Source organism: Lipotes vexillifer, unplaced genomic scaffold (genome assembly GCF_000442215.2).
Source record: "Lipotes vexillifer unplaced genomic scaffold, Lipotes_vexillifer_v1.1 scaffold135, whole genome shotgun sequence".
In the NCBI taxonomy this organism is placed as follows: Eukaryota; Metazoa; Chordata; class Mammalia; order Artiodactyla; family Lipotidae; genus Lipotes; species Lipotes vexillifer.
Genome location: NW_006774574.1, coordinates 760,581 through 781,461, shown reverse-complemented (window position 1 = coordinate 781,461; position 20,881 = coordinate 760,581). Strand labels below are relative to the sequence as shown.

Sequence of the window (20,881 nt, the reverse complement as noted above, 5' to 3'; positions counted from 1 at the left end):
TGGCTGTGTTGGGTCTCCGTTTCTGTGCGAGGGCTTTCTCTAGTTGCAGCAAGTGGGGGCCACTCTTCATCGTGGTGCGCGGGCCTCTCACTATCGCGGCCTCTCTTGCGGAGCACAGGCTCCAGACGCGCGGGCTCAGTAATTGTGGCTCACGGGCCTAGTTGCTCCGCGGCATGTGGGATCTTCCCAGACCAGGGCTCGAACCCGTGTCCCCTGCATTGGCAGGCAGATTCTCAACCACTGCGCCACCAGGGAAGCCCTGGAGACATTTTTGATTGTCATGATTTGGAGGGTGCTGCCAGCATCTAGTGGCTAGAGGCCCGGGATCCTGCTAAACATCCTACAATGCACAGAGCAGCGCCCCCTGCCCCCACAACAAAGAATTCCCCACTTGAAAATGCCAATAGTGCCAAGGTTGAGAAACCCTGGATTAGACCAAAGTGATATTTTGATTGTTCCATATTGTCTTCAGTTAAGGATACACATACATGCTCACATCATTCAAAGTAGGACTACAATTTAATGAGAATGTTTTCTTAGAGTAGGTTACAGTTTGGCATTATTTTATAATGATAATCCTTAGGTATGGCATACATATTCCCTTTTCTGTGGTTAGATAGATGTATCTAAACCTAGGAGTTTTGAGTGTCTGTGTGTGTGTATGTGTGTGTAGCATAAAGTTATATATACCCATCCTTATTGAAATATGTGTTTCCCTAAGTGAGGATCTTTCTAGAATTATCTTTCAGAGTACTCTGGCATACTCTATTACTCTTAAGAAGTTGAATTCTTTTTTATTTTTTCCATCTTTATTGGAGTATAATTGCTTTACAATGTTGTGTTAGTTTCTGCTGTATAACAAAATAAATCAGCTATACGTATACATATATCCCCATATCTCCTTGCTCTTGCGTCTCCCTCCCACCCTCCCTATCCCACCCCTCTAGGTGGTCACAAAGCACCGAGCTGATCTCCCTGTGCTATGCAGCTGCTTCCCACTAGCTATCTATTTTACATTTGGTAGTGTATGTATGTCAGTGCTACTCTCTCACTTCGTCCCAGCTTCCCCTCCCAACCCCCTCCATGTCCTCAGGTCTGTTCTCTATGTCTGTGTCTTTATTCCTGCCCTGCCACTAGGTTCATCAGTACCATTTTTTTAGATTCCATATATATGCATTAGCATACTGTATTTGTTTTTCTCTTTCTGACTTACTTCACTCTGTATGACAGATTCTAAGTCCATCCACCTCACTACAAATAACTCAATTTCGTTCCTTTTCATGGCCGAGTAATATTCCATTGTATATATGTGCCACATCAAGAAGTTGAATTTAAACTCCCATTATTTTATTTTGTTTATTTGAAATTGAGACCTTCAGAATTGGACCTCTTTGTCAAATTTGGTTGATTACATTTTAATATTACTGACCTTTAAGATGCAGCTCAGAAGAGATTCAAGTTATGGCAGACGCATTTAATACGAAAGTATTTCATCATTTTTGATGCATCTGCCAAGAGAAGGTGTCACCCTCTGACATCAGTGTAATTTTTAAATTGCTTTTTAGTGACAAAAATTAGGTTGCTCCATGGGGATAAAAGAGGGGTTGAAGAGGGCTTTCCTGGTGGCGCAGTGGTTGAGAGTCCGCCTGCCGATGCAGGGGACACGGGTTCGTGCCCCGGTCCAGGAAGATCCCACATGCTGTGGAGTGACTGGGCCCGTGAGCCATGGCCGCTGAGCCTGCGCGTCCGGAGCCTGTGCTCCGCAACGGGAGAGGCCACAACAGTGAGAGGCCCGCGTACCGCAAAAAAAAAAAAAAGACGGTTTGAAGACACTGAAAATGAGTACCTGATGCGAATTTTTGTTTTTATTAGCTCCAGCTGGAGAATTGCACTGATGTTAAGGATCATGAGTAAGAATGATCTCTGTTTGATTTTAATTAGACTTTGGTCAAATGAAGATGGCTAAAGGATTAAGTCATTCCATAACAAAGAAATGTAATTTTTTATGAAATTTTGAAAGTATGAAAGATTTGAAAGATTTTTTATGAAATTTTGAAAGTATGAAAGATTTTTATATGGAAGAGGACACATATGCTTTATATAGAGTATTTGACCAAGTTTATGCAACATTGTGCATCTAAACTGTAAGTAACACAGGAAGTTAAGGAGTACTTCCTGGATTTTGTTTCTATAGAATTCCCTTTTAGTTATTTTAACGAGGGCAAATGATCCAAAATGATCCAATGATCCAAAGTGACAGATGTTCAAACAGTACTCTGTGTTTGGCTTTGTGATGATTTATGCCCTTTTCTGGGGTAAAAACCTTGTTTAGGTTAAATATAACTTGTACCTGAAGCAACGGGCAACATGGAAAATAACTGGGAAAATCTTAGGACTCTGAATTTGCCAAAAATATTCTGAGATTAGTCAAAAGATTTACAGGAATGTTACAGGTAATTTCAGATACAAATGATATCAGTAACATTCCTTCTTGTCGGCAACTATGGTAGGTTGTAATTTTATTATATACCACCTCCTATTTCTCTGTTTTGAAAATCAATCACCTAGAATTTTCATTTCTATGTTTAAAAATACTGACTTTGTGAAATATTTAACTGATAAATCCTTGTTAGGAGGGACCTAAGAGGAAAAAAATGTCACAGTCCACTGAAAACTTCAGGAAATTCTTACTGTGTTGTATAAAACTTTCCCAGCAGAACCAGGTAATAACTGCTCTCTGTCTGTAGAGTTTCAAAGATCAAGAGCATAAGGACATTTGTGGGAACTTGAGGATGAGCATGCAGAGAAATAAGTCTTGAGAACAATACTGTGCTTTATTTTTTATTTATTTTTTGCAGTACGCGGGCCTCTCACTGTTGTGGCCTCTCCCGTTGCGGAGCACAGGCTCCGGACGCGCAGGCTCAGCGGCCATGACTCGCAGGCTCAGCAGCTGTGGCTCATGGGCCCAGCCGCTCCGCGGCACGTGGGATCTTCCCGGACCGGGGCACGAGCCCGTGTCCCCTGCATTGGCAGGTGGACTCTCAACCACTGCGCCACCAGGGAAGCCCCAATGCTGTGCTTTTTATTTCTTCATCTTCCCAGTGTAGAGGTCTCCTCTGAGATGATCTGATTTTAGTGGGCACACAGCAGGGATGGAAGTGTGCAGACAACTCCGAGGCACCTGCAACATAGGTCAAGCCTCTTACAAAGTGAGCAGTAACAAAAACTAAATACAAGTAGCAATTTTGACAACTTCAGTGAATTGAGTGCTGGGACAAGGAAGAGGCAAGTCGAAAGGAAGAAAAACGCCGCAGTCCCCACTCTTTCTGGATACAAAGGGTCAGAGAAGTCTCTGCCCTTGGCCTTGGCTTTCCAGTGCTCTCTATCTCTGTCCACTACCAAGGAAGCTGGCCTGGCTCTGGGGTCGAGCTAGTAGCCTTGTGACTAGAGAGTTGGTGTGGAAATTTGCTGAGATGCTTAAACGTGTGCTCTCTAAATTTGGGTGTCTTGTGACAGAATTCTGTCATCCCGACCTGATTATGGCCTTGCCAGTGTTTATTAAAAATAGAGCTTTTTTTCTCTACTCTGATGCGTTTTCTGAGTTCTTGAAGCTGGGAAGATAGCACATATCCTACTAGTTCTCTGGTAGCCTAGAGAAAGTTCTGTAGCCTCTTTGAAAACTCTGGAGACTCATCCAAAGGCATCCTGAAGCCTAGACTGTCTGTTTGAAAATGGATACTACTGGCTTTACCCCCAGCCCAGGCTTCTCTGAAGTTTTTACCTACATCCTAGGGGTGAGAGATTGAAATAAATACATGAATAGAAAATTCATTCAAACATAACACAGAAATTCTGCTTGTCATTGCAATAAAGAAAAAATATATGCTTCTGTCTCCTTCTGGTTTTCTGGTGCCAGCATTTCTGATTTCTTCCATCTCTAACAAATAAGGAGTAAATAACTTACTATAAATTGACTTACAGTACATGTGAGCATTTGTATGATAGCCAAAGCCCATAACTATAACTTTTTAAAGCACAAAAGAGGAATTATATTTTGGTTATGGTCACTAATTTACCTACCTCCTGTGTTTGTATTGATCTCTACATTGTGCTAAAATTCTTTCTGATTTGCTTTCCTATTGAAGCTGTGGGATAGAATCAATGATGTGAAGCTATCTGGGAGTTTTATAGAATAGTATCTAAATATATTGATCATGTCTCTTTCTGCTTCTATGTAATTAGATTTTCTCCAGTTATTTGTCATTTTAAAAGCTTATGTTTCACATGATACCAATAAACATCTAAGAGGTGTGATTTTTATCCAGGGCAGAGGAAGTCAGGAGATAGATATGTCTGTTTTTCTGTACATAGTAAGAGAAATGGAAAATTGTAATCTTAAAAAAGAGGTTTAACCAAAATGAAAAAGATACAGATAAAAATCAGGGCTTTAATGGAGAGGGAGCACTGGGAAGGATCTTAGCGTGCAGCAAAGAGAGAGCACAGAGGCTGCTGTCCTTGTGTCAGCCTCAAGAACCTTTTCAAAACATTTTAAAAGAAATACATTGTCATGCAGTTGATATGGCTAATGATGGAAAGACACTAGAGAAAGCAGTGTGAGACTGTGAGATGCTTAGGGAAGAAAGCAGAAGTGGCACTTATTTACCTACTTGTGCATTTACCTACTGTGCATTCGACCCTCATGGTCGAAATGCTACCCCCATTTCTGCCTTCTCCAAGTTGGGCTTTCCTTGGTGTTTGAGCCTGAATATGCAAATGCTCCCATTCTCACACCCCTCTTCCATCTCCACTTTGATGCGTTCTCCCAAAATAAGATTATTTAGATCTTTTGTCATGATGCAGCAGCGATAGTAGGAAGTGTTACCTTGAACTTGACCCTTTGAAACACGATCACCCTATGCTATGCATAGAGTTAGCTTTAGTCCACTGCTTCCAAAATTATACCTCAGTAAAAGGCTTTTATATTCATGATTACTTAGGCGAACATAGATGTATTTTCTCCGCTGTGTTCTAGTGAAAACACACACACACACCCCTTGCATTAGTTATGCCCATTGAAAAGAAAAAGATGGCTGACCTGGTGGGGGGGTGGCAGAGGGTGCCTTAACTTTTTCTGGCTTGGCTCCCACTTCCTTGTGTATTTCCTTCGTGTACCCCATCACTCTAGAGGTGTAACCATGTTTGTTCCAAGTTGTATCTTTATCATCAGCAAGAACTCTTATAAGTGTAGTGAATGTGACTATTTTATATAAATGCACAATAGTATATAGGCCTTGGAGACGTCTGATAACAGTATGTAAATATCCTTTGTGGAGGCAGTAGAACCTTCTTATAGGGAACGCCTTAGGCGATAGCCACAGGAGGACACGTAGACTAAAAATGTTTGTTTTTCCAGCAAATTCTAGCATTCGTGGAATCAAGGAAACAATTGTTTTTTCTGTTTCTCATTCATTCTTTAGCACCAATCCTTTGGGCTTTCTTGTTGGTAGGTTACTAGAGACAACTCTTTCATAATATATAGGATTCACAATTTGTGATGATTGATGGCCACTGGGGTACATCAAAGTCAGAGACACTAGAAGGAAGGGGGAGAGAACAGACAAGGAGAGCTCTGTTTTTAAAAGGCTGGAACATGATTAGAACTCCAGTTAACCATACAGCATAGTTAGTCTGAAAAGCTTTGAAAAAGAAAGTTTCTCTTTAACTCAACGATTGCACATTAAATAGTATTCCACATGTATACAGGCTGTTTTTCAAGAGCAAATTTGCAGAGACTGGGGCTAAGAAAAAAATAGAAAAATTCAAATATTCTTCCTCGTACAGTAGTCTAAAAGTCCATAGATGCAGTAATTCTGGAAAAGATGTTAGATTAGACCATAAAATTGAAATCACTTTTGAAGTGTACCTGGAATTACTTCTTCCTAATAAAACCAAACTCCACTGGCAGTAGGTGTGGGGAAAATCTGTGCTCTTCATTTCTTCTTTTTTTAGTTTCACAGAATATGTAGCAGGTAAGAAAAAACTTTAATTGGTACTTTTTATAATATGACTTGAGAAAAATAGTATCTCTGTTGGTTCTGCTGAGTTGTTCTTTCCACAGAATTTAAATGCAATGTCATAGGAGGAGGTTTGCTGTAAAAACATGTCTTTTTCTTTGCTGTGTTCATCGTAATTATGGCTGGTACTGGGAAGGTTCAGTAAGTCTCAATTTCTCTACCTCCCTTACTTGGAGAAATTTTGGAAATGTACCCTGTGAATAAAATGATTTTTTTTATAGCTTGTGAAGTCTTTTTATTTCCCAGAAGCGTATGGGTAATTCTATTTCCTTTCCTTTTCTTCCTTTATTTTGTATTCGTATCAGCTACACTGATTTTTTTTCTTCTGGGTGAAAACTCATACTACTTATAAAATTATTTTAGAAATACAGAAGTATAAATGCTATGAATAGGATATAAGGACATTATTCGTACTTCTTATGCAGGTGAAAGGCACTATCTACCGGGCAAAGTAAAGTAGAAAGAAAACTGAGCATTTATTTAACACGGTATATGTACATGAGCCTACTTTTTCCAGGGATAACATTTTTCCTTCACTCAATGAGTCAATATCGGTATGTGTGCCCTAGAGATACTTTAATAAATTGCTAACAGGATTCAAAATATTTAGGTTCAGTGACTTTGACAAGCCCAAGTGTGCCTTCTTGTCTGAATTATTTAGATAATTGCTTCAAACTCCCATTTACCTTGAACTCTCGTGGCCCCATTCTGCCACTTTCTCAAGAGGGGGAGATATCAGAAAAAGTCACCTTCGTCCATCCTTTACCATACATTTCTCCTCAGAAATTGGTCAAGGTGATTTGTGCAGGTCTCCTTATTAATTCTCTGAACTTCATTCTCACATAACAGCTTTTTTGGACTAAAGCTATTTTAGGAAAGGACATTCTACTACCTAATGTTAAATCTTCATGAGGTTTAGCTGAATCATTTGGGGGAAAAGGGCACAGCTCCAGCATAAATGTGGGTTGCTCTAATCTATTCTCAGATCACATGAGGAAAATAGATCTCACTTGTTTTCACCAACTATCATTAAGTAAAAAAATCTAGATATTACTGAGTTCTGCTGTTCTACCTTATTTTGGTTTAAGCGTTCAAAAACAGATATTAAGAATCCAAAGGCATTAATTACTCAAGAATTCCTAAACCTAAAAGAAGTGTAATTACAAGTCACAGTCTATATTTTTGCTTGAAAACTTATTATTTGAATATACAGTTAGATTCTTGATGGTATGAAGGACTAAAGATGTAGGACGATTGAATTGAATCTTGTGAAGTTTATTGTGAGTGATAAACTCAAGAACATAACAGTGTAAGTTTACTTGGCAGTCTCTCATACAAAATATATTTCAGAGTAACCCCAGTCTTTTTTTTTTTAACATCTTCATTGGAGTATAATTGCTTTAAAATGGTGTGTTAGTTTCTGATTTATAGAGAAGTAAATCAGTATACGTATACACACATCCCCATATCTCCTCCCTTTTGAGTCTCCCTCCCACCCTCCCTATCCCACCCCTCTAGGTGGTCACAGAGCACCTAGCTGATCTCCCTGTGCTATGCGGCTGCTTCCCACTAGCTATCTGTTTTACACTTGGTAGTGTATATATGTCATTGCCACTCTCTCACTTCATTCCAGCTTACCCTTCCCCCTCCCTGTGTCCTCAAGTCCATTCTCTATGTCTGCGTCTTTATTCCTGTCCTGCCCCTAGGTTCTTCAGAACCTTTGTTTTTAGATTCCATATATATGTGTCAGCACACAGTATTTGTTTTTCTCTCTCTGACTTACTTCACTCTGTATGACAGACTCTAGGTCCCTCCACCTCACTACAAATAGCTCAATTTCATTTCTTTTTATGGCTGAGTAATATCCATTGTATATATGTGCCACATCTTCTTTATCCATTCATCGGTCGATGGACACTTAGGTTGCTTCCATGTCCTGGCTATTGTAAATAGAGCTGCAGTGAACATTGTGGTACATGACTCTTTTTGAATTATGGTTTTCTCAGGGTATATGCGCAGTAGTTGGGTTGCTGGGTGGTATGGTAGTTCTATTTTTATTTATATATATATATAGTTTTCGGTACGCGGGCCTCTTACTGTTGTGGCCTCTCCCGTTGAGGAGCACAGGCTCCGGATGCGCAGGCTCAATGGCCATGGCTCACGGGCCTAGCTGCTCCGCAGCATGTGGGATCTTCCCAGATCGGGGCACGAACCCGTGTCCCCTGCATTGGCAGGCGGACTCTCAACCACTGCGCCACCAGGGAAGCCCGGTAGTTCTATTTTTAGTTTTTTGAGGAACCTCCATACTGTTCTCCATAGTGGCTGTATCAATTTACATTCCCACCAACAGTGCAAGAGGGTTCCCTTTTCTCCACACCCTCTCCAGCATTTATTGTTTGTAGATTTTTTGATGATGACCATTCTGACTGGTGTGAAGTGATACCTGATTGTAGTTTTGATTTGCATTTATCTAATGATTAGTGATGTTGAGCCTCCTTTCATGTGTTTGTTGGCAATCTGTATATCTTTATATTGGTCCATGCTATTACTGCTTGGGCATTCAGCAGTGGTGGAAGACAGATTATTGATTCCATGCATAACCTCCATACCTGCTAGCAAAACAACTCTGTGTAGAAGCCTATAGAGAAAGTAGTGGGGTAACTGAGAAAAGAGATTAACTGGTATCTATTCGACATACTGTTTTGCCTCGATCTCTTATAAAGGTTAAGACTGAGATAGGACAGTTAATGCCTTGAAAGGTCAAGAGTGGTTATCAGTGCTTTCCATCGTGGAGATGCAGCAATTTGTTCTCACTGAAATAGACATTTATTCTGGATTTGTCTTTCCTGTCCTCAATGCTTCTGCCATCACCATCATGACTTATGTACACCACCATCTACAGAAGGACTTATGTACCATATTGGCATATACAACACACAACATCCTTTTGACCAAGGACACATTTTACAGCAAAAGAAGTATAGAAAGGAGCTTTTGCCTATGGAATTAACAAGTATTGCTATTTACCATTTCATGGAGAACATTCATTCTCAATGGGAGTGATACTGCCTCCACAAAAGGCAAAAGATTGTTTTAAGGGGCAAAAAAATCCTAGATATTACAATGGTTAGGGGAAAATTTTTTTTAAATTTCCTTGGAATAAGGGTAGGGGGGGATAATGAAAAAAGTTTGAGAAACACTGACCTAAAAGCAGTTGCCTTACAGAAAGCTGGCAGGGCCTAATAGAGATTCACTTTAAGGACCATCTGAGAGACAGTATCTTAGGAAGTTGTGGTACCATCATACAAGACGTGGTGTATGTTTTGGACAGTAACTAGTTTCTCTTATATTTAGATATTTGGATCATATTTAGAATATTTGGATCTGGGGAACCAAGGAATGGAAGTAAAAGTGGCCCCCACAAATTGTGATATGTAGTGCTTGTATTACTGTTTAATTCAAAATATTTTCTAATTCCCTTGTAATTCTTCTTTAACCCATGGGTTTTTAGAAGTGTATATTTTAATTTCCAAATATGTGTAGTGTTTACTAGTATCTTTTTGGTATCTCTTTCTGACTTAATTCTGTCATGATCAGAAAATATACTATGTATGATTTAAATGTTTTGAAATTTATTGAACCTTGTTTTATGGCCCAGCTTCCATGAGCACAGTTGTTGTCAGGAGTGTGCTTAAAATGTTTACTAGGTCAAGTGTATCCTTACTGACAGTTCTTTCAATTACAGAAAAAAAGACACGTTAAAGTCTCCAAGTGTATGCCCATTCCTTTTTCAGTTCTGTGCATTTTAGCCTTACGTACTTTGCAATTCTCTTGTAAACTACATACACTGAGCAGTCTGACTCCAGGTCAAACGACTGTCTGATCCTTCATGCCCTGACCACAGGTCATTCCAAGGCTTTGCCCGGCAGGCCTCGTGGGGACAAAGCTGTCCCGGCCACACCAGGTTTGTACAGAGCTGATGCATTGATTTTCTGGAGTGAATTGCAGTCTGGGGCTCAGGACCTCCTAGGACAACCATTCTCAGATGCATGTCTGCATTCCTAACCCAATACATATCCTCCTAATCAGGGATCTGGGTTAAGGCACTTTTCTCCACTTTAACTCAGTGCCTTTCTGCTCCTAGCCCTTCTCTCTCTCCCTCCTCCTGGCCCATAGGTACATAAAGAGGCAGAAGCCTTTTGTTTAGGGCTCCTTGGTAGTGAGATGACTCCCCCATCTGCACTGCACCCATCTGACTCTCGTCCAGTGCCATCCCACGAGGAAAAATGAAACCCTTAGGAACCGGCACTTGTTTTTGCCTCTTGTTTGCGGTGACACAATAAGTGAATAAAGGCTAGCTTGCTACTTTCAAGTTGGTGCATTGTCCTAATTGATCACCTCGGCAGCTGATTGCTTGAGAAATAGTTTTTAAGACTGTTATATTTTCTTCATGAATTGACCCTTTATTACAGGTTTCCCCTGCTATCCAAAAGCAGAGCATTCTTACGAAACCTTTTGTAATCAGAAATGGCATGAAGTGAAGACGCAATTCCCTTAGGACACATCTTGAAAACAGATGCACAAAATAAATTGAGATAAAGCTCGGATGCTCACAGACATAGTTCAAAGCTATGGCAGCTTGATGCTGAGATGTTGAGTGTAGTTCCTGGAGACTGATCTTGGAGGTGCCACTGTCAGTGCCCAGGGTGTGGGCAGCCTCTATAACGGTTCACTGCAAAACAAAAGGAAACAGCTGCATGGCACAGGGAGATCAGCTGGGTACTTTGCAACCACCTAGAGGGGTGAGATAAGGAGGGTGGGAGGGAGACACAAGAGGCAGGGGATATGGGGATATACGTATGCATGTAGCTGACTCACTTTGTTATACAGCAGAAACTAACACAACACTGTAAAGCAATTATACTCCAATAAAGATGTTAAAAAAAAAAAAGACAAAAGCTGAATGTTATTTTTAGTTTTTGCCTTTTTTTTTCTGTAAAAGCAAAAATTCTCTTCAGAATTCCTTCCATTAGCGAAAACAGGTACTAATATATGTCTTTCATAGAAGCAAAATTGTGTAAAGCAAATTTTTGAAAAGTGGGGGATACCTGTATTAACATTTATAACAATATAAATATTATGCTCTAAATAAATAACAAGATAATATATCAATAAAATGTTTTTCTTTACTTCTGGTCATAAACCTTGTTTTGAAGTCTACTCTGTCTGACATTAATAAAGACTCACAAGATTCCTTATGATTACTATTTTCATGGTATATCTTTTTCCATTTTCTTACTTTCCTTATTGTTATATTTATTTTTAAAATGCATCGTTTGTAAACAACTTATAGTTGGGTCTTGTTTAGCTTTGTATCTATTTTGACAATTCTGTCCTTTAATTGGAGTGTTTAACCCCTTTATACTTAACGTAATTGTTGATATGGCTGGGTTTAAGTCTGCCATCTTGCTATTTGTTTTCTGTTGGCTTGCTCTGTTCCTTTTTTCCTTCCATGTTGCTTTATTGTTTTCTTTTAGATTAATCATGTGTTTTCATAGTGTCTTATTTATCTCCCTTATTGGATTTCAATCTATGCTTTTATTTTAGTCATTGCTGTAGGAATTATAATATGTACCTTTAATCACAGTATAACTTGAATTAATATACCACCTTATATATAATATTAGAAGTTTGCAATAGTGTAAGTCACTTTACTCTGTCTCTCCTGTCCTTTTTTTCCTACTGTTGTGTGTTGTGAAGTAAATGTTTGCATTCCCCCAAAATTCATACATTGAAACTCTACCTACAATGTGATGGTATTAGGATGTGGGGCTTTTGATATTAATTAGGATTCAATGAGGTCATGAGGGTGGAGCCCTCATGAATGAGATTAGTGCACTTATAAGAGCCACCAGAGGGTTTGCTTCCTCTCTCTGCTATCATATGAAGACACAACAAGAAATCAGAAATCTGGAAGCTGGAAGAGAAGCCTCACCAGAACTTGACCATGGTGGCACACTGATCTCAGACTTCCAGCCTACAGAAATGTGAGAAGTAATTTTTTTGCTGTTTATAAGCCACCCAGTCTATGATACTTTGTTATAGCGGCTCAAACTGACATGAAGACAACATGTGTATTATTACCATGTATTTTATAAACCCTGTAATACAGTATTGTTGTTTTGCTTAGTCTTTCAAAGAAATTGGGATATTAAAATATACTTTGCTTGTTTACCCCCATGTACTAATTTCATGCTTTATCATCCTTTCTGTAGAACTGGTATCATTTCTCAACAGCTTGATGAAATTCCTTTAGCTTTTCTGGTAGTGCTGGCAGTAAAATCTCTCCCAGCTTTTGTTTATCTGAAAATGTCTATAGTTCATTTTCATTTTTGAAAGATGTTTTACTGGGTATAGAAATATAGCTTGACAGTTTTTACTTTAACATTTAAACTATGTCATTCCATTGTCTTCTGGTTTGCCTTGTGTTTGATGAGGACTTTGCTAAAATTACTGTCATATATGTGATTTCAGCTTCTTTTTCACCCTCTAGTTCTTTTAGAATTTTTTTTTCTTTGAGTTTCGGCACTTTGACAGAGGTTTTACCCTTGGATTTAGCAGCAGCAGTCTCCAGTACTAGGCATCACCAGAATGTGCAAAACTATGTAAGTTCTTGTGTTTTTCAGGCCCAGCTTAACTAACTTTTCACATCAAAATGGTTCTTATGATGGTTTAGTAAGCAGGGAGATGTCAGGCCAAGTAAATTATTGTTGCATCTGAGGATTTTTCCAGTCCCCTCTGCTCCACTTACTAATAGCTTGACAGGTTTATTATTATTGTTGTTATCATTATTATTATTATTTAATAGACAAGCTACCCAAGATCTGTGTGGGACATGAACATTACACTTTAGTTAAAACAAAATTAGGTTGCAAATAAATTAGGTTGCTAATAAAAACAATTTTATTTGGGGGTATTTTATGTACCACACAATTAACCCATTGTAATTGTACAGTTTGATGATTTTAAGTAAAATTTATAGTTGTGAAACCATTATCAGAGTCCAATTTTATAACCCTTCTATCATCCCCCAAAGTTTCCTAATTCCAGTAGTCAACCCTGGCTCTCAGCCCTAACCCCAGACAACTGTGGATCTGCTTTCAGCCTCTATAGTTTTGCCTTTTCTGGAAACTTTATATAAATGGAAGAATACAGTATTCAGTCATTTATGTCTGGCTTCTTTCATTTATTAGAATGTTTTTGAGATTCATCCCTGTCATTGCATGTATCAGTAGTTTGTTCCTTTTTATTGCTGAATAGCATTCCATTGCATTCATTTAACACATTTTACTTATTAATTCAACAGTTGATGTACATTTGGGCCAGTTTAGGCCCTTGGCTATTTTGAATAATGCTGCTATAAACATCTGTGTGCATATTGCTGATCCACATGGTAAGATTTTCCTTTTAAGAAACTACTAAAACTGTTTTTCAAAGTAGCTATACACATTTTACACACCCAACATAAATGTATGATTGTTTCTTCACATACTCAATAACAGTTGGTATTGTTAGTCTTTTTAAAAATATCCCTCTTCTCAGTGGGTATAGAGTGAAAAAGTTCTAAAGAACTTCTGTACAACATTGTGCCTATAGTTCATAATATTATACTGCATACTTAAACCTCTGTGAAGAGGGTATATATCATTTTATATGGTTCTTACCATAGTAAAAAATTATAATGATAAAAAATAAAATAAATAAAAATATCCTTCTTAGTGTGTAATGGTATCTCTATGGAGTTTTAATTTTCTTCTCCCTAATGATTAATTGAGTATGTTTTCAGTGCTTATTAGTCACTTATATATCTTCTTTGGTGAACTGTCTATTAAAATCCTTTGCACTGCACATTTGGACAGGGGAGTGTTTCCTCTTATTATTGAGTTCTTAGATTTAAAAAATATATTTTGTATGCACATCCTTTTTCAGATATAATGTTTGCAAATATTTTTCCTTGTTTGAATTATTTCTTCATTTAATTAATGTTGTCTCTTGAAAATAAAAAAAATTTTCATTTTTACGAAGTTGATTTTATGTTTTTCCTTAAAGATAGTGCTTTTGATGTCATCTGCAAGTGAAGACACATGTATTTCTTTTTTTCAATAAGTATGTCTTTAATTTTATTCTTGCCTTACTGAACTGGCTAGAACCACAAGCACAATGTTGAATAGAAATGCTGAGAATAGACATCTTTGCCTTATTTCTGATCTTAAATAAAAACATTTCATCTTTCAGCATTAATACAATACTGGCTCTAGTTTTTTTTGTATATGCTACTTATCAGAAAGAAAAATTTGAATTCTATTCCTAGTTTTTTGAGAGTTGTTACCATGGATGACTATTGCTACTTACAAATGCATTATTGTGTACCTATTGAGATGAACAACTTTATTTTCTTTATTGTATTAATGTGGTGTATTAAATTAATCAAGTTTAAGATATTAAACCAACCTTGTATAACTGTGATAAACTCCACTTTCTCATGTCGTTTAAAGTTTTTATGTGTTTCAGGATTTGGTTTGCTAATATTTTAGTAAGAATTTTGTTTCCATGTTCATGAGGAACGCATTCATTGGGATGTTTGCTTCCTTGTGATATCTTTGTCTGGCTTTGATATTAGGGTAAAACTGACTTCATAAAATAAGTTAGGATGTGTTTCTACCTCTACTTTCTGAAAGCAGAGTGGTACATAAACTACGGAAAACAGTACGTTGGTTCTTTAAAAAACTAAAAACAGAGCTACCATATGATCCGGCAATCCCACTCCTGGACATATAACTGGAGAAAACCATAATTAGAAAAGATATATGCATCCCAATTGTTCATTGCAGCACTATTTACAATACCCAGGACATGGAAGCAACCTAAATGTCCATTGACAGATGAATGGATATAGAAAATGTGGTACATATATACAATGGAATGTTACTCAGCTATAAAAAACAAAACAAAACGAAATAATGCCCTTTTCAGTGACATGGATGGACCTAGAGACTGTCATACTGAGTGATGTATAAATCAGACAGAGAATGACAAATATATGATATCACTTATATGTGGAATCTAAAAAAATTGTACAAATGAACTTATTCGCAAAAGAGAAATAGAGTCACAAATGTAGAAAACAAACTTATGGTTACCAAGGGGGAAAGGGGTGGGGAGGGATAAATTGGGAGATTGGGATTGACATATACACACTGCTATATATAAAATAGATAACCAGGATTTTCAATTTACCATTATTACTGTTTCCATTTTTACCTCAAATGAATCGTGTATCATTACAAGTAAACCACTTCTGTTCCAAAAAATCAGGAAGGTGCTGACAAGTTAACATCTTACTGATAGTCTGCGCAATGCGCAAATAGGTCACATCAGTCACTCATTACTTTGAAGTTTCTTTTATCTATTCAGAGGGAGAGTTGCAAATTTTCCCACTTCTGGCTGCATTGCTGGGCACATAATAAACAATCTTTGTGCATGCATCTCAGTAATAGAATACAACACAGCTCTATTGATTTCTGGGTCTCTTCCCCTCTTAGGCCTTGTAGGAAACTTGTTGATGTTTTGCAGCACAATCTGGAATTCTTTCAAAAAATAGTCAGTTTACACTAAGTGATTTACATCCCACTACATAATTTTCTTGCCTTTTTTGCATACACAATAGCATTATGTTTTAAAGCCAAGTATGGCTCTGTCTCTCTATGTGTATGTGTATGTGTATGTGTATGTGTGTGCATGTATAAATATAGATATAGATATGCAGTTAGTGTATCTTAGTATATATCTTTTAAAATATATTCAAACGACAGCTAAATTTAACAAACTTGATAGAAACAATGCTCATAACTGATGTGAGAAGTGCCATAACAAACTGTGCACACATGTAGGTAATGCCAACAATGCCATGATTACTGCTTAGCAAAGAGTGACCTTGAAAGGCATCGATAAGATGCTGTTTGACAGCTGTTTGTCAGAAATGTTAAAATGTGAAAAGATGTATCTTAGAATCAATGACACACTTTATCTTCCATTAATGGGTTGAATGCAAAGGCCTTTGGGAAGGAGGCTGAAGCATAGTCGGTGCTGCTGTCCTGGAGAATTAATGAGTTTTAATATTCTAAAACTGATCTTTCCCCTCAGAAGAATAAACCAGAGAGATAAGAAAAGAAAAGCATATTGAATTAAAGAAGTGAGTCCAAGATCATTCCCTTGAAAACTTGCTTAAATTCCTGTTGATCTGGGCTCCTTCACACAGCTCTTTTTGCACACTAGGGGGCTCTCACACACAACAACACGTCAAGTGAAATATTGATGGCCTAGTTTTTTTGTTTTTGTTTTTTTAATGTCATGTTCCCTCAATAAATATTTATTGAGCCTGAGTTGTTAGGCATTATACTGAACTTTTTGAGGAGCATAAAAATTACGACTACAGCCCATAGGAGATCTGCAATTTGGTAAGGGAGATAAAACATGTATAAAAATTAATAGAGCTTCCCTGGTGGCACAGTGGTTGAGAGTCCACCTGCCGATGCAGGGGACACGGGTTCGTGCCCTGGTCCGGGAAGATCCCACATGCCGCAGAGCAGCTGGGCCCGTGAGCCATGGCCGCTGAGCCTGCGCGTCTGGAGCCTGTGCTCCCCAACGGGAGAGGCCACAACATTGAGAGGCCCGCGTACCGCAAAAAAAAAAAAAAAAGAAAAAAAATTAAAATAAAGGGAGGCATGAGACAAGTGTTCACAAACTAGAACAAAGAATTATAAAAATTCAAAGGAGTAGTGAGCCCTTGCCCAGTTTAAATTTCTTTGACTTGAAAAAAGTGTCATCTCCGTAATGCAGTAGCCCGCCCCTGTGTTTCAGGCAATCGTCCTCTCTGAGGTTTGTGGGAGGGGTAAGAGCAGAAGCAACCACCTCTTGCTAGTGCCTTCGAGGGTCAGCTGAGGTAGTGCTGGAAGCACGTGCTTATTCTTGTCTTTCTCTCCCTTCTTCCCTTGTTTTTCACAGAATTCCCTTCTATCTTTGTCTTCTTTCTTGGGATATTCCAAACCATAATGATCTGTCAGTGACTCTAATATACAGTCTTAATCTTAAGGGTTGCATTGTGGACTAAAGAAGTTGTCCACCCCAGTTCCAAGGTAAATTCTGGAACATGTTTTTCTTCCCAGGGAATTATTGTGGCCATCAACACCTCTTACTAATATTACTGTATGTACATTTTCCAGTGTTGCCAAAATTGCAATGAAATGTTCATAGCCCCCTGAATTAGAGAAGCAAGCTGGCAAAGCAGCAGCAGAAATAAGCCTGCAGAAATACTGTCCTCCTTCCATTACCATCATGCATATGCATTTTTGCCCACTTTCTACCCAGGCTATTTTCTGGCCTTACTTTCTGAGCTCCTAGACACACCCCAAAGCTATAACCTTTGGGACATTTTGAAGTCTTTCCCGAGACTCCAAGAGGTCTACTCAATTCTAAGAGCCCAAGGAAAAAAAAAATTCTCTCCTTTCTCTTTTGGCTTTCCTTCTCAATTGAGAAACTGCTATTTGAAGATTCATTTTAATTATTTATTTAAAAATCCAAATTTAAAAGAACCATTGAACTTAAAAAGTTGTAAAAATCCTACTCCCATATAACCTTTACTCAGAGACAACAGTCATTAATGTTTTGCCTGTATCTGCTTTATTTATCTCTCTAATCATTGCCACTATTGTTATTGATGAAATATTTGAGAGTAAATTGCAGACACAATAATCCTTTAATCCCAAATTCTTCAGTGTATATCTCCTAACAACAAAGACATTTTCCTGCATAACCATAGTGTAAAGATAATTTCAGAAATTTAATGTTGATTAACAGTATTATCTTACATAAGTTTCTATTCGTATTTTATCAATTGTCTCATTTGTGTCCTTTATAACTGGTTTTTTTTTTTTTTTTCTGTTCTAAGATCCAGTCTAGGAGCACATATTGCATTTAGTTGTCATAACTCTTTAGTCTCCTTCAATCCGGAACTATTCCTCTGTCTTTAACATTGAAAAATTTTAAGAGTTCAGATCAATTGAATGTCTCTGAATTTGGGTTTGTCTGATAGCCTCACATGATTAGATTCTGTTAATGCATTTTTTGGCAGGGATGCTACATATTCTGCAACTATTGTATCAAGAGGCATATGATTCCCCTCCTTAGAGCTTGAAACGTTTTTTCTTCCCTAAGCAATGTGAGAGTGTTCATTACCCCACAACCTCACCAAAAAAGTGTGTTGTCAAGCTTTTGAATTTATTGCCAATGTGGTAGGTAAAAAATGGTATCTTAATATAGTTTAAAAAATCTTTATTGAAGTAGAATTTAAAAGTAATAACATGAATACATTTTAAGTGCACAGCGTGATGAGTTTTTGACTCATGATGTAAGGTATAGACTATATCCATCACTCTAAAAAGTTTCTTGTTCTCCTTCTCAGTAAATTCCCCCAATCCTGGCCCCAGAAAAACACTGTTTGCTTCCTGACACTATAGGTTAGGTTTTGTACTCTAGAATTTCACACAAATGGAATCATATGGTATGTACACATTTGTGTCTGGAAGGAAGAAAATACTGGTAGTATCCCTATGGTAGATTAGAGAGTTCTCATTTTTAATATGATGCAATTCAGGCTAAATGGCCTGAATATATATAGATTATAAGTAAAACTGAATTCCTCTAATTTTAAATAAAATGCAATTTCTAGTCTGACTTTTAAAATTGGTCTTCTTACTATGCCAATGTACTAATTCCCAAAGAATGGCAGAATTATAGCATCTATATGAATCTCAAGAAATCATTTTTTATAAGTTCTATCCTTACTGTCAAATAACTTTTTGTAAACCTTCTGTGACAAGGATTCTGTACCTTCCAAAGAAATTACTCTCCATTTTAGAGTAAGCTTCTTTCTCCCTTGGGAAGCTATATTGGGATCAGTGGTTAGTTCTTAAAAAGAAAAGAACTCTGAGTACAAAGTTTAACTCTACCTTTCCAAATAAATGTATTCTGAACAAGTGTTGTGTTATATAGTGGAGGGGTATAAATGCTGTCATTTATTAAACTGGCTTTTCTCTCTGGGTTCTTGATTCGTCAGGGGGCACATTGCGCCAATGATTTTATTAAAGAGTCGATCCCATACCGTCGTAACTTTTCACTGTGTCATAGGTGTCTCTTCCAAGTTTAGGAGAAAAAAAGTAACTGCATCTTTGATACTTAATTTAGCACTGATTTCACTCTGTGTTAGGGCTGCTTTTAGCAACCTTTGAGACTCTGTGTATGAGCCCGGTGTACAAACGGAGCTGATGAAATAAAGGAAGATCCACTTGATTGAAACATCTAATAACCCTGGCACAAATCAACCCCTACCATACTTGTATTCAAAGCTAAGTTTCTTCGTTGCTATGAATCAATACATGTGAGAGATTCAAAAGAAGAACAGCAATTAATCGTCAGTACTAGAGAGAAATATTCACTGTTCCGGTATAAAACACTTTCCAAAACTGAACCTCATCTGCATAAAGTGTTATCTCTGATTCAATGGCTAAATGAGGAAATAAAGCCCTGATATTTAAAGTCAGTGATGCTTTGGTTCAGTTTGCTTTTCATATGGTACTTTTTTTTTTGGTTGATAGAAAATGACACACGGAAAGGACACGGGGAGGAGAGGAGCGTGGCAGGCCGGGAAGGTGGAGAAAATAAGGGCATATTTAGCCCCTAAAAAGACAAACATTAAAAAATCGATAACTTTAGGGCCCAAGATGGCGGCGCCCATATGGACTCTAGAACCGGAAGCTGCCGGGAGTCTCGCGAGCCTTGAACACCAGCGAGGTCGGCGCCGAGAACCGGGCGGCCCGAGGCCGACTGGGCAAAGGGGAGAAGCTAGTGACCTGCGAGGAGGCGCACGCGCCTCGCCACGTCACCCACCGCAAGGACTGGCTGTCACTGCACACAGGTAACCTGGATGGGGAGGGCCAGGCTATAGAGCGAACGGTGGAAGATGTTTTCCTTCGCCAGTTTCTGTTGGGGAGCTTCCCCGGCTGCCTCCCCGACCAGCGTGTTCTAAAGCGCCAGGCTCACCAGGTGGAGATTTGTGCCCTGGTTCTGAGGCAGCCGCCTGTGCACAGGTTGTACTTCCTTGTGGGCCGCGGTGAGACTCTGCTGTCCCACTTTTACAAGGGTCCTGTGCATCTGCAAACTGTGCCCTCAAAGATTGTGTATATCTAGGACAACTGTCTTTTTTTGCATCAGGCTCTAGCCTGCAAAGGACAGAAATTTGTGGAAAAGGACTGAAGTAGAAATAGGGGAAATATATCCCCTCAGACTACTGAGGGGATGTATTTGTCTTCAAAGCGGCTGTTGAATAAATAGACTCTCCATGTTGTCTTGCCTCTGGGTCTGTGTAGAGAACTAGAATAGGGTTTCTTTGAAGATGCTCCAGCGTTCCCAGGAAGGCTGCCAGTTACCTGAGGTTTAGGTAATAGCTACAGTTCAGTGAGTGTCTTGGGCCAGTCACTGTGTCAGGAACTTTACCTGAAGTTCTTTGTTTTCTCTTAAAATGGAAAGATCCGTTTTTGGAGATTATAAAGCATGTTAATTTTTAAAAATCAAAACAGTAGGGCCATGTATTAAATCAGCCATGGAGCTTGTAATTCTACCCCAGAGAGAACCACTGTGAATTTGTTGTATTTTATTTCCAGATGTACTTTCATCCCCCATAAATACTGTAC

General features: G+C 38.4%; 1 pseudogene; it reads left to right on the top strand.

The window, feature by feature from the left end:
• Positions 1–3,152: 3,152 nt before the first annotated feature.
• LOC103079734 (28S ribosomal protein S24, mitochondrial pseudogene) lies at positions 3,153–20,378 on the top strand (annotated as a pseudogene).
• The last annotated feature ends 503 nt before the right edge of the window (positions 20,379–20,881 follow it).